Raw genomic sequence first — 14428 nt, 5'->3', positions numbered from 1 at the left:
AAATTCGTTGTGCATGTAACCCCTGGCTTGGGACCTGTAAATTAATTGGTTTATGGTCTTATCACATCAAGTTAGTTACCATGCATTGAGTAGTATTGATGCAAGGGAAAGCTACTGTCAGAGATCAGATAATGCAAGTTCCACTGCAGTTTGGGAAAGAGGGTGCAGTTTAAAGTATTGGCCATTGTTTTGTCTCTTCCCTATTGAAGGGTGTAAGGCATGTATGTAAGGAACCTCAAGTTGCTAAATCAGTTAGTAAGACTTAATAAAAAAAATCAATTACTTGGACGTTTAGAAGCATGAAGTACAAATGCAAGGGGGTTTATAATACTTTTTAAACTTGAAATTACTGATTAGGCCTCAACTAAATTATTCTAGACACCTGTTGAGGTAGGATGTTAAGGCCCAGGGATAATTCAGAGGTTTGTGTGATACCAACACAAGTTGTATGGAGAACAAAGAAAATTACTGTTCTTGGATCAGAAAAAAAACTGGGATTAGATGTGCTCTAATTCATGTAGGGTTTTGGTAGAGCAGGTAAATAGATGTAGCCTCCACTGGCATGAAGATACTTGATTGACAGTGCTAGAGTTTATTGGACATTGGCATGAAAGCCAGATGTGAGATGAGCCTTTTTAAAAAGAAAAATCTCTAGGTGTGTGTATTGCACAGACTGAAAATGTTCCTGAAGTGACATTGGCCACAATCTTTGTGGATTTGGATGTACACTTTAATGGAAGTTATTTTTGGGACAGGTGTGTGAAGTTAATCAGATAGCTTGTCAGAATTGGAATGGGCAAAATGGCCTCAATGATTTCCTGTACAGGAAGTCCCCGGATTACGAACGAGTTCAGTTTTTGAGTCTGTTCGTAAGGTGAATTTATATGTAAGTTGGAACAGTTACGTACAGTTCACATCTAGCGTCAATTAGTCCTAAATCACTACAAGCTTCAGTTATTTATTGCTATAAAGATCCAAATGGAATTTGGATTCCAGTTTCATTATAGTTCCACACATAATGTGAAGCAACCTAAAATACAGCATAACTTGTTATCGCCAGGACATGTGAAGACTGTCATCAGTCTTATGTGCGTTTGGTGTCATTCATTACAGTACTGTGGAGGTACAGTTATCACATCGAGTGAATTTTGTGTATTTTCTGACTGACGGACAAAATCAACTTAAGGACATCTGTAGAAGCGGACCTCGGTCATTACCTGGGGACAACCTGTCGGGGGAGAGCGAGTGCTGGATTGATAGAGAGATAGATATGGTGGGTGGGGGCAGCAGGAGAGGGGGCTGGTGACCCTTCATGGCGTCCCTCATCATTTGGAACTCCTCAAACATCCCCATCCCGAAATAGCGGTACAGACTGTAACACATGAAATCCACAATCCAGCCATTCGCCACCTCCATCACCTGGAAAAAGTCAACACTGACAGGCAAACCGTTCTGCGCCCAATTCCGCACCTTCTTCCCGCCGTTCGTAAGTACAGGCGTTCGTAACCCGGGGACTTCCTGTACTCTGGTTCTGATACCTAGTTGCCCGAATCTTCTGCACATTTCCTTTACAGCAAGATTCTAGAAAATATTCCAGTTTCTTGTTTCAGGTAAGATGGTTTCACATTTCTAAATGAAATCACAAAGTGCATATTTGTAACTTGCTGTTCCCATGTGCACTACTTCTTATTTCTCATAATTTGGTATAATCTCCATACTGATTCACAGATGTAATTCAAGCATTGACATGTTGTAAATCTGAAGGCCCAGCACATCAGTGGGGAATGCGTCTTGTCGCATTTTAGACTGCGTTCCCTTTAACAGTACTTATTGCCTAGCTCCCAACTAATTAGTAAGTTTCAAATGATCGCATTAGTGCAGCAATAATAATGTCTAAATAACGAAAATTTAAAGGAACCCATGCTGTTCCCTACAGTAAGCATGAACTTGAAGAGTGCATCAAACTTCACACTTATTAAACCTTTTCCCTCTTCTCATTAAGTAAAAAGGTAAAAGTGCTCCAATTAAGTCTTTGAATAAAAAACTTTTGTAGTCAAGTTTCCTCCTGATTATGAATTTTCAAAGAAAAAAAATCAACACATTATTTTGTGCATTGACTTCTGTAATGTTCATTAATTAGAAGATGTTAATTCTACCACACTTCTTGGCAACCAGCCTTCAAAAAAGATTTAATAGAAGTCCCAACATTGAGAATATTAGTGGGTGTTTAGGTTTTTTTTAAGTGATTTTAAATTTGTCTCCATATCAGCAGAGTTAGATTCCCTTTATACAGGCATCATTAGTCTACCTGCCTTGGTTTGAAGCAACACTGGGAATGATGTTGTGTAACTGCCTTGGGAGGGCCCTTCAGTGTCATTGATGAGACTGGAGTTACATTTGGGTTATTTTAGATAAGAACAGCAAGTTCCCTCAGACTTTTGTGAATATGTTGGGTTTGTAAATTCAGGAGTTTGGTCACTTGTATTTAAAAAAAACAAGATTTAAAAAAAATATTTTATTTCCAGGTTATTCTCTTAAGTACTTATTCTATAGATTATTCATCAAGACCTAATTACTCGCTAGCAGCAAAACCAGTGCTGCAGACAAGTCTGGAAGACGTTGGGCTTTATTATATAATAATCAACACCTAATGCATAATTTGGACGAAACTTAATTGCATCAAATGTCATCTGCATAGAAATAACCTGTAAATACAAGCTTATTGGGAGCCTGCATTGCTAAGCATAAATTAATGATGGCTTTGGCACTGATTTATTAAATTGATACAATCTTGAGCAAAGGAGATTCTACTTTGCAATCATTATATCCACATACATAATTGTAGGCCCATTGAATTTAAAATGATATTTTGATGCCAGGTGGTTTGAATTCTATTTGCACTGTTCAGTTTATTTCTGGGAGTTCACAGCATAGTAATGGGCTCTGGAAGTATGAACAACACCAGCCTCCTTCAGCTTGCCTTATCTGAATGGCACTTTTTTCCTTTATTATGCTTGCCTAACTTTCCCATAAATGTATTCATTCTGTTCACCTCCAATATCAGTCTGTTCTATCTTCTCACATCTTTTAAGCCAAGATGTTTCTTAAAAATACTAATATTGGTATTGGTTTATTATTGTCACTTGTACTGAGGTACAGTGGAAAAACTTGTCTTGCATACTGATTGTACAGGTCAATTCATTACACAGTGCAGTTACATTGAGTTAGTACAGAGTGCATTGATGTAGTACAGGTAAAAACAATAACAGTACAGAGTAAAGTATCACAGCTACAGAGAGAGTGCAGTGCAATAAGGTACAAGGTCACAACAAGGTAGATCATGAGGTCATAGTCCACCTAAGGGAACCATTCAGTAGTCTTATCACAGTGGGGTAGAAGCTGTCCTTAAGTCTGGTGGTATGTGCCCTCAGGCTCCTGTATCTTCTACCTGATGGAAGAGGAGAGAATGTCCTGGGTGGGTGGGGTCTTTGATTATGCTGTCTGCTTCACCAAGACAACGAGAGGTAAAGACAGAGTCCAAGGAGGGGAGGCTGGTGTCCATGACACGCTGGGCTGTGTTCACAACTCTCTGCAGTTTCTTGGGGTCCTGGGCAGAGCAGTTGCTGTACCAAGAAATGATACATCCAGATAGGATGCTTTCTATGGTGCATCGGTAAAAGTTGGTGAGAGCCAAAGGGGACAAACCAAATTTCTTTTGCCTCCTGAGGAAGTAGAAGTGCTGGTGAGCTTTCTTGGCCGTGGCATCTATGTGATTTGACCAGGACAGGCTGTTGATGTTCACTCCCAGGAACTTGAAGCTCTCAACCCTCTTGACCTCAGCACCATTGATGTAGACAGGTGCATGTACAGCGCCCCCTTTCCTGAAGTCAATGACCAGCTCTTTTGTTGACATTGAGGGAAAGGTTGTTGTAATGACACCATTCCACTAAGCTCTCTATGAAGGTTTATGGATGTTTTTACTTGGATGCTTTTGCCCCTTCATAACTGTAAAGGTCTCTATCTGATTGCTCCAACCTTCTGGTGAATATAATCTCACCGTTTTAGAATTTCCCAAGAGATGTGTATGCAGAATTCTGCTATTATCATTAATTCTGGTTCTTTCTTTAGTGCTTCTATATCCTCTGCAAATTGTTATGGAGTACACTTCACAGAAGCATCCCTGTTGTCCTTGGTTGGAAAGGATGAATTATTTGCATCACACCTATTATTCAGGATAGAGACGTTCATAAAGTCTTCAATAATTATTTCATTATACACTACTTTAAAGCAATATTGCTAAGGTTTAACAAACAATCTGCTGGAGGAATTCAACAGGTCGAGCATTCTGTTCGTGGGGGAGTGGGTGTTTTGGAAGGAGGAATTATTGATGTTTTTGGGACAAAATCTTCCATTAGGACCTGCCAAAATCCTCCAGCATATTTTGTAGCTCCAGATTCTAGCATCTGCAGTCTCTTGTGTCGCCCTACTAAGGCATGCCTATAGTCCAGTGTTGTAACTTCAGGGGGATCATATTCCTGTTGTGCCTTGTGCTGCTCCTCAGTAGTGGGGAAACTCCTGTATTCTTGGCACCATAGAATCATACAGCACACAAACCAACCCTTCAGCCCACTGTTCATGCCTACCAGGTGCCCATTTGCCAGCATATAGTCTGTAGCCTTCTATACCTTAATTCAAATGCTTACTCAGATATTAAAATGTGAGAGTGCCTGCCTCCAAAACTCGGTCAATGCATTCCGGATTCTAATCACCCTCTGGCTGAAAAAACTCTTTAGATCCCCCTATAAATGTATGCTCTGTAAACGTGAGGAGCAAGAGGTTATAAATATCTATGCTATGGGGAGAAATTTCCTACTATCTACCTTTTTCTGTACCCCTCATTTTGTATGTCTCAATTAGGTTCCCTTCTCTGCCTCTGCTTCAAGGAAAACAAACCCAGTGTCTCCTCGTAACCAAAAACACTTCACGCAACTTGGTAAATCTCATCTGCACGCTTTCCAGTGCAGTCTCATCTTTTCCTTTAGTGTGATGACCAGACTGTAAGTGCTACTCCAGTTGTGGCCTAACCACATCTTTTTTTTAATAAATTGTACCATGACCTCTTATGCTCTTATACTCTATGCGCTAGTAATGAGGCAGACATCCTGCTTGTTATCTTCGCCACCGTATTCCATCTATGCTGCCACCTTTTGGGGATCTATGGATGTACACCAAGGTTCCTCTGTTCCTTGGTACTCTCTTGGGGCCTACCATTTATTGTGTGTGTACTACCATTATTAAATCTTCCTAAATGCATTGCCTCACATTTAACAGCATTGAATTCCATCTGTCTTTGCCTTACCTAACTTGGCAGCTGATCAATGTCATTCTGTAGGTTGGGCTACCCTCTTTACTATCAAAAATGCCACTAATCTTCCTCTCTTCTGTAAATGTATTGTAGCTCATAAATGCACAACCAGATTAATTGATTTATAAAATACAGGAATAAACCAAACACTGATCTCTGTGGTGTACCACTGATCTCTGTGGTGTACCACTGATCACAGGGTTCCATCACAGTCTATCTCTTATTACTAAAAAAAATCGTTGGATCCAGTTTGCTAACTTGCCTTGGGTCCCTTGGGCTCCATCTAACCTTCTGGGCTAGCCTTCCATGTGGGCCCTTGTTAATCACCTTGCTGAAGTCCATGTAAATTAAGCAACCACATTACCCTAATCAATATATTTTGTTACTACTTCCAAAAGCTTAATCAGATGAATTGGCAAGATCTCCTGCCAAAGCTATGCTGACTGTCTCTGATCAGTCTCTGCCTTTCCGAGTGTAAATCAATCCCATCCCTCCATTTTTTTTTCCAGTAACTTCCCTATTATGGATGTTAGGCTCACTGACCTGTAATTACCTGGTTTACCCCTCAAATAATATCACGCTTCCTGTTCTCCAGTCATCTGGCACCTCACCTATGGCCGGCAAAGGTTTTTTTTAAAAAAAAACAAAATTCCAAAAAGGCCCCAGCAATCTCCTCCCTTGGTTTCCATGGTAGTCTGGGGTAAATCTCATCAGGCCCAGGGGATTTATCTACTTTTATGCCTGATCCATCTAATGTGTCCTCTTTAATGTTAACATGATCTAGAAAATCCTGTTCCTCCTCCTCCTCTTCCCCCCTCCCCCCCCCCCCCCCCCCCCCAGCTCTTAATATAAAGGCCTTGTGGGATTTTCCTAAATTTCAGTTGTGAGTAATATTTTCTGGCCTCTTTTTGCCCTCCTAATAACTTTTGTACTTCTCTCACATGTACTGTACACCTGCCAGGTGCTTTTTTTTAAGGAATCTTCTATCCCTTCACATCCAGGGTTCTGTGAATTTGCTTTCCTTTCCTTTCACCATTTATAGGAATATATTGGCCCTGAACTCTCACCTCTCACTGTTTCACCTGCAAAAGACTCCCACTTTTCAGATGTAGATTTACCTGCGTAGCTGTTCCCAGTCTAATTTTGCTAGGTCAGGCCTTTCCCTACCCCTTCCAAACCTGCCCCCCCCTCCCAAAATGTGCCTCAGCATTATCTCAGTCTCCCAGCAGTGTCACTAAATGGGATGTCAACTCCCTGAATAAGAAAGAACAACAAGGTGGAATCTTCAGGAAAGTTAGAGGCATTTTGAACAAGCTCACTTGAGGAGAAGCCTGAGCTCCTCAATTTTGTTGTAGACTCAAAACTGGTCCTAAAATGGATCATTTTACTGATGGTAGACAAGAAAGTACAGCAAACGGTTGGGAAACCAATTGATAAGTTGGCTTTTTCGCAAGTGGATTCAAGTGCAAGGGTAGAGATGTCATGCTTCAACTATACGGAGTTCTGTTGAGGCTTCATTTATTGTGTACAGATCTGGCCCCCTACCTACAAAAAGATATACTTGTGACAGAGGGAGTGCAATGAAATTTTACTCATCCTACAGATAATGGGTTTGTCATAAGAAAAAATAAATCCTTGTGTTATTTGACAGCAGATGTAGGAATTATTTTTTCCCCTATTGGCTGGATTGCCCAGTACAGAGGGGTAATAGTTTCCAAAGGTGTTGAATGCTAAACTGTAATTGATAAACAGGAACCTGACATATGTTTTGCTGTTGTCTAGTTGCTCCAAAGCAGAGGGGAGACCCAGTGAGATTGCATCCATGCAGACCTGTTGCAGCGGTAGCCAAATTGCAGCGAGTCCAGGTCCTTGCTCAGGCAGGAGTTGATTCTAGCTATAACCAACCTTTCAAAGCACTACTTTATGGTAGACGTGAGTGGTACTGGGGGATAGTCGCTGAGGCAGCTCACCTTGCTGCTCTTGGGCATTGGTATGATTTTTGCCCTTTTGAAGCAGGTGGGAACCTCAGACCACAGCAATGAGAAGTTGAAGATATCCTTGAACACTCCAGCCAGTTGGTCGGCACAGGTTTTCAGTACCCGGCCAGGTACACTGTCGGGGCCTGATGTCTTGCAAGGGTTCACCCTCTTGAAAGATGTTCTGACATCTGCATCTGAGACACAAATCACAGGATTGCTGAATGCTGTGGGGATTTGCACAGGTATAGTGTTATTCTTCCTCTCAAAGTTTGCATAAAAGGCATTGAGCTCATCAGCGAGTGAAGTATCACTGCTACTTGTGCTGTTAGGTTTTGACTTGTAGGAATTAATGGCATGCAAATCCTGCCACGGCTGTCATGCATCCATTCATGTCTCTCATTCACACAGAATTGCCTTTTTGCTCTCATGATGGCCTTCTGTCGGTCGTACCTGGACAACTTGTAGGATTCTGGATTACCAGTCTTGGACTGCCTCAGATCTAGTCCAAAATTCAACAATGAAATGAATTTAGGGCCAATTTGTTCCTTTTAAGTGGCAGATGAAGCCAACAAGTTCGTAGAAGGGATATAGAAAGTTGGATAAAGAAGAAAAGTAGTTTGCTAAACCTGCCATAAGCCAATCAGAAATCATGTAGAGTATAAAAAGTGCAGGGGTGTGGGAGAGTCTTTTAGGAGGGTGAAGTAGGACACACAACAGCACTTGTGAGCAAAATTAAGGATTTTGGCAAGTTTTTTTTTAAAGTATATTAAAGGTAACCATGGAAAGTAGGGTACATCAGGATCAAGGTAGCAAGATGCATGTGGGAGCTGGAGGACATGGGTAAGGACTTAATAAATACAAATGGGAAGTACTCATTTATGGAGAACTGGTTTCTAGAATCATTTATCATTGGGAAAGGTGGTGGTGTTGAATGTCTTGGTAGGCTTAAAAGTGGATAAATTACCCAGGCCTGATGATGTATCCTAAGCTGGTTCCTATTGCTTCATTAATTTGGCACAACGTCATGGGCCAAAGAGCCTGTTCCTGTGCTATACTGTTCTAGGCTCTATGGGAAGCAGGGAAGGAATTGCTCAGGCTGGGACAGAAATATTTAGTCTTCTCTGGTCATGGAAGTGCCAGATGTCTGGATGATGACAAATGGGATTAATCTGGACTTAAAGGTAGAGGTAACCATGAAGGATGGTTAGCACGGTTTTATTCAGGGGAGATCCTGTCTAACAAAATTTTATTGAATTTTCTGAAACAATAACTGATGCAGAGGATTTTGCAGTTGGTGTAGTCTGCATGGACCTCATTAAGGCCTTTAACAAAGTCCCAAATGGGAGACTAGTCTACAAGGTTAGAATCCAGGGCACTTTGGCAAATTTGAATCTGAAATTGGCCTGGAAGAGCCAGTGTATGATTTGTGGAGGGTTGTTTTTGTAATTAGAACCATGTAACCAGTGGTGTACCACCAGGCTTGTTGCTTGCACACTTGCTGTTTGTTGTATACATGAACAATCTGGAAGTGAACATAGGTGTCATCTGTAAGTTTGTAGATAACACATTGGTGGTGATTGTGAAGAAGGAAGTCTTGGGCTACAGAGTGATCTCATCGAATTTGTAAAATGAGCAGGGCAATAGCGGATGGAAATAATCCTGAAAAATGTGAGGTGATGTATTTTGGGAGGATGTACACAGTAAGTTATCAGACATGTAGATGGGTGAGTTAGTAAGTTCACAGACGGTACAAAGATTGTTGGTATTGTGGATAGTGTAGAAGATTGCCAAAGGATACAGTGGGGATAAAGATCAGTTGCAGATGTGGGTGGAGAAATGGCAGATGGAGTTTAATCTGGCCAAATGTGAGGTGTTTCACTTTGGGAGATCTAATGTTAAGGGACAGTGCACCGTTAATGGTAAGACCTTTAACAGTGTTGATGTTCAGAGGGATCTTGGGATCCAAGTCCATAGCTCTCTGAAAGTGGCTTCACAGCTTGATAGGCTAGTAAAGAAGGCATATGGCATGCATGCCTTTATTAGAGGCATTGAGTTCAAGAGTCAGGAAGTTATGCTGCAGCTTTACAGAACTCTGGTTAGTATTGCATTCAATCCAGGTTGCCCCATTTATAGGAAGCATGTAGAGGCTTTGGAGAGGATGCAGAAGAGGTTTACCAGGATGTTGCCTGGATTAGAGGGCATGTGTTATAAGGAGAGGTTGGACAAATTCTGGAGTGGCAGAGGCCGAGGGGATATCTGATTGAGGTTTATAAGAATGAGGGGCATAGAGTAGACAGCTGGTATCTTTTTCCCCAGGGTCAAAATGCCTAATACTGAAGGGCATGCATTTCAGATGAGAGGGGGTAAGTTCAAAGGAGATTTGTGGGGTTAGTTTTTTTTTCCCCCACAGAGTGGTGGGTACCTGGAATGTGCTGCCAATATGGACTTACTGTCCATTTTGTGTTGCCATTATGGTGGTGGTGGAGGCAGATACAACAGAGGCACTCAAGAAACTCTTAGGCACATGAGTGCGCAGAGAATGGAGGAATATGTACATTGTGTAGGCAGAAGGGATTAGTTTAGTTAAGTATTTAATTACTAGTTTAATTAGGCACAATGTCATGGGCTGGAGAGCCTGTTTCTGTACTGTTCCAATGACCTTGGGGAAACACTGAGGAGCAGAGGAACATTAATCTAAGGATCCCTGAGGGCAGCAACACATGGGGAAAGCATGATATTGTGTTGCACGAAATTTGCACTTCAGAGAGACACCACTAACAACTGGTGAAAGGTATACTTTATTCAAACTCTTAATTGGAAAGCCAATGCCCAGGCATTTGCATCTTGCATGGTATACTGTCCATCAAGACATGTGATCAGTCTCAGAGTTGAGGCTTCCCTTTGTTCTGAGTCTCTCCTCGTGTGTTGATTCTGGGTTCTCTGTGATCGTGGGTTCTCTTCTGTTACAGGATCCAGAAGTAGTGAGATCACAAACAGGATTCATCTTCCCTATTTTTACTTTCCTCAAATAGGTAGTGTTTCATTTATGAGCAAGTCTAGTTCCAACCCATTTCATCTATCTTTGTCCTGCTGCAGCTATTGATTGGCAGAGTATTGCCTCTGTTATATTGTATTGCCTCAATTATATAACATCCTCATTATTGATACTGAGCCAGTCAGTTAGAGGTGTGTGGAATTGCTTCTTCAAAGTTTGTATGAGGACCTCATTCTACACGTGGACCTGATGACCATGCCGCATCACTTAGGTATTTTGCTGCCTTAACCCAGGACTCTGGTTATTTCTAATAACCATAAAACAACTAGCTCTTTTGCCTGCCACTGAGGCCTTGGATGTCATTGGAGGTATCTTGATGGACTTTATTTCTATCTCACTATACTGACTACCATTTCCCCATTAATTAGGGCTTGAGATCTTGAATCGTGGTAAAGTGAGCTAACTTCAAATTCATCATTACTGCTTAGTGAAGCTGAGAGAATGTTACATTGTGCATTACCCCTTGCCTTGTGGCAGCCTAGTTCATCTGATCATTCTTGGAGCTGCACTCCTTCAATTTAAGTAGTTATCATTCTCCTTATACTTAATTCTCAGAACTTCACAGGCCATTAACCATGTTTGTATCTGGTAGCCTTCAAATTTTGGTTCAAACCAGAAACATTGTCCATTTTTTTGCCCCTGTGACAGTTTTAGCCTTTTCACTACCATATTTGCCTTCATTAGCTAAGACATTAAAGCTAGAGGGTATAGGTTTAAAGTAAGGGGCAGCCATTTAGATGGGAATTGAGGATCTTTTTCATGAAAGGTGATTGAAACTTGGAAATTGCTGCCTGAGGTGGTTGAGATGAGTACTTGCATTTGTATCACCATGACATTGTAAGTGTACTTGGGTACTTGATGGCTGGCATGGTGGGACAAAGGGTCTGATTCTGTGCTGTAGGACTGATTCTGTGGAAACCATCTTTCATTTTAGTATTTTGAAATGGGCAGGAGACATATATTTGGATTTTGGTGGCAAGTTGGACATTAGCTGTCAGAATTTTACAAAGTGGCATGAATGAATGTTTTTTTAAAAAAAAATTCTAATTCAGGCAGCAGAGAAATTCTGTACATGCACAAGACAGTGGAACACCCTTACAAGACCTTTTCCTCCATTTGCTGCAACTTGGGACAATTTCTGAAAAATGTGCTTTTATTTCATAATTGTCCCCATATGCGGTTTTGTGTAATTAATTTCGAGCAGTCAATTGGGGAAAATGACAGAACTATCAGATTTTGTTGGCTTTCCATTGGGGCCAAGATTAGTGGTAGTTCTATTTGGTACAGGGCCTCCCATATGAGGAAATATTTACCGTCAGATACTACCTTGATATGATATGTCAATTTGCTTTTTTCAAAAGTGGCTGTGGTTTTTGTGGCTTGGATGACACCAGACCCACCACTGTCTTGAAATTTTGAATAGGCTGCCCGAGTTCAGAGGGCTCGGGCAATAAATAAGTGTGGCCAGTAAAGTCCACGGGATGTCCTGTCAACAGGACAATGAATTAATCTTCCAGCCCAGCTGAAAAGGAACAGCAGGTGACGTTGCCAGACACTTTGCAGGGAGCTCAAAAGTACTTCCTTTCCATGTGGGCGACTGGAGGAGATGGTTGAAATTAGAATTCTAAGTCCATAAGACGTAGGAGCAGAATTAGGCCATTTGGCCCTTTGAGTCTGCTTCACCATTTGATTATGGCTGATTTTATTTTTCCCTCTCAAACCTATTTTCCTGCCTTCTCCTCGTAACCTTTGATGCCCTGACTAATCAAGAACCTTCGACTTCTGCTTCAAATATACCCAATGACTTGGCCTCCACGGCAGTCTGTGGCAATAAATTCCACAGATTCACCACCCCCTGGCTAAAGAAATTCTTCCTCATCCCTGTTCTAAAGGGAGGTCCTTCTATTCTGAGGCTGTGCCCTCTGGTCCTAGTCTTTCCTACTACTGGAAACATCCTTTCCACGTCCACTCTATCCTGGCCTTTCATTATTTGGTAGGTTTCAATGAGATTCCCCCTCATCCTTCTAAACTCCAGCAAGTACAGGTCCAGAGCCTTCAAATGCTCCTCATGCGTTAACCTTTTCATTCCCGGGATCATTCTGGTAAACCACCTCTGGACCCTCCCCAATGCCAGCTCATTCTCCCTTAGATATGGCACCCAAAACTGCTCGTAATACTCTAAATATGGTCTGACCAATGCCTTATAAAGCCTCAGCATTACATTCCTTGCTTTTATATTCTAGTCCTCTTGAAATGCTTCTATATTCTAGTCCGCCACCCAATGCCAGTCTGGATCAGGACCAGATTGGGCTTGCCACCCAAGGATTATGTCAGGTCCAGTCTGATCATCTGGGCCAGTCTATAATCAGATCTTGACCTGGAGTGTCACACAAGAGGGTACAGGTCTATTACTAATATTGTACAGTACTGGTAAATATAAATCATTTGGTGTGTAACATTAGGGTACGCTGTGGTTTGGTACAAGTCAGAGTCATACAGCCTGGAAACAGGTCCTTCGGCCCAATTGGTCCATGCCGACCTAGATTCCCATCTAAACTAGTTCTGTTTGCCTGGGTTTGGCCCATATCCCTCAACCTTTCCCATCCATATATCTGTCCAAGTATCTTTTAAATTTTAATGTATCTGCCTCAACCACTTCCTCTGGCAGCTCATTCCGTACACTGACCACACTCTGGATGGAAAAAGTTGCCCCTTTGGTTCATATTAAATCTCTCCCGTCTCACCTTAAACCTATGCCTCTAGTTGATTCCCCAACTGTGGCTGGGGGGAGAAGACTGTGCATTCACCCTATGCATGCCTCTCATTCTCCTCTGCTTCAGTGAAAACAGTCCTAACCTGCTCAACCTCTCTCTATAACTCAGTCCCTGAAATCCTAGCAACATTCTCAAATCTTCTCTGCACTCTTTCCAGCTTAATGACATCTTTCCTATAGCAGGGTAACCAAAACTGAACACAATATTCCAAATGTGGCTTCACCAATGTCTTGTACAACTGCAACGTAACATCCTTGCTTCTGTACTCAGTACCCTGACTGATGAAAGCCAGTGTGCTAAAAGCTGCCTTCATCCTGTCTACTTGTGATGCCACTTTCAATGAACCATGTACTGGTACTCCTAGGTCCTTCTGTTGTACAACACTCCCTAGGGCCCCATCATTGATTGTGAAAGTCCTACCCTGATTTGTCTTCCCAAAATGCAACACCTTGTACTTACCTGAATTAAATGCCATTTGCCATTCTTCAGCCCACTTACCCAGCTGATCAAGAGCCTTCTGAATCCTGATGATTGTCTTCACTGTCAGCAACACCCATTTTAGTGTCATCTGCAAACTTGCTAGCTATGCCTTGCACGTTCTCATCAAAATCATTGATATAGATGACAAAAAGTAATGCGCCTGGCACTGAGCCCCGGGGAACACCACTAGTCACGGGCCTCCAGTCAGAAAACAACCCTTCACCTTCACCATAACCCTCTGCTTCCTACCATCAAGCCAAATGTGTATTCATTTAGCAGGCTCTCCCTAGATTCCATGCAACCTAACTTTTTCAGTTTCCACTTTCTAACTTTCCAAGTCTCGGTGAATCACTTATGTATAGTCTGTAAGTATAAAGGACGTGTCTCTTGGCACCAGCAACAATTCTAAAAGTGAGTACAGAAGCAGTGCCATCCCCAGACACCCTCTGGATTTTACTGTCATTGAAGATGAGCATGGGAACTCCGTACAATAGCTGTTTAGGGTGAACAGGGAGAAAATGTGCTCAGCTTTTTGACTTGGGAGTGGGAATGTTTTTCAGTGGCCTTGAGTATTGTCTTCAGTGTTTACCTCTGTTCTTTAAGGATTGCATCACTGATATCAAAAAAATGGTCAGATTTCAGGAACAGTAACTGGATGATTTTCTCTTCCATCTTGTGCTTAATATTTTATGATCACAGTTGCAGGTGACAATTTGGCCCATTGAGCATGCACTACTGGGAGCTTGTCTATTTGGGACTTTTTGTGGCCTTCTTT

The 14428-nt window shown here is 41.8% G+C and overlaps 1 protein-coding gene across 2 annotated transcripts in view; it reads left to right on the top strand.

Moving 5' to 3' along the window:
- snap91a (synaptosome associated protein 91a) overlaps positions 1-14428 on the top strand; it is a 140151-nt gene that overhangs the window by 19529 nt on the left and 106194 nt on the right. The gene's annotated exons all lie outside the window — the stretch shown is intronic.

Source organism: Pristis pectinata, chromosome 10 (assembly GCF_009764475.1).
Source record: "Pristis pectinata isolate sPriPec2 chromosome 10, sPriPec2.1.pri, whole genome shotgun sequence".
Taxonomy (NCBI): Eukaryota; Metazoa; Chordata; class Chondrichthyes; order Rhinopristiformes; family Pristidae; genus Pristis; species Pristis pectinata.
Note: the sequence above shows the minus strand (reverse complement) of the source record. Positions and strands in the feature narration are given on the sequence as shown.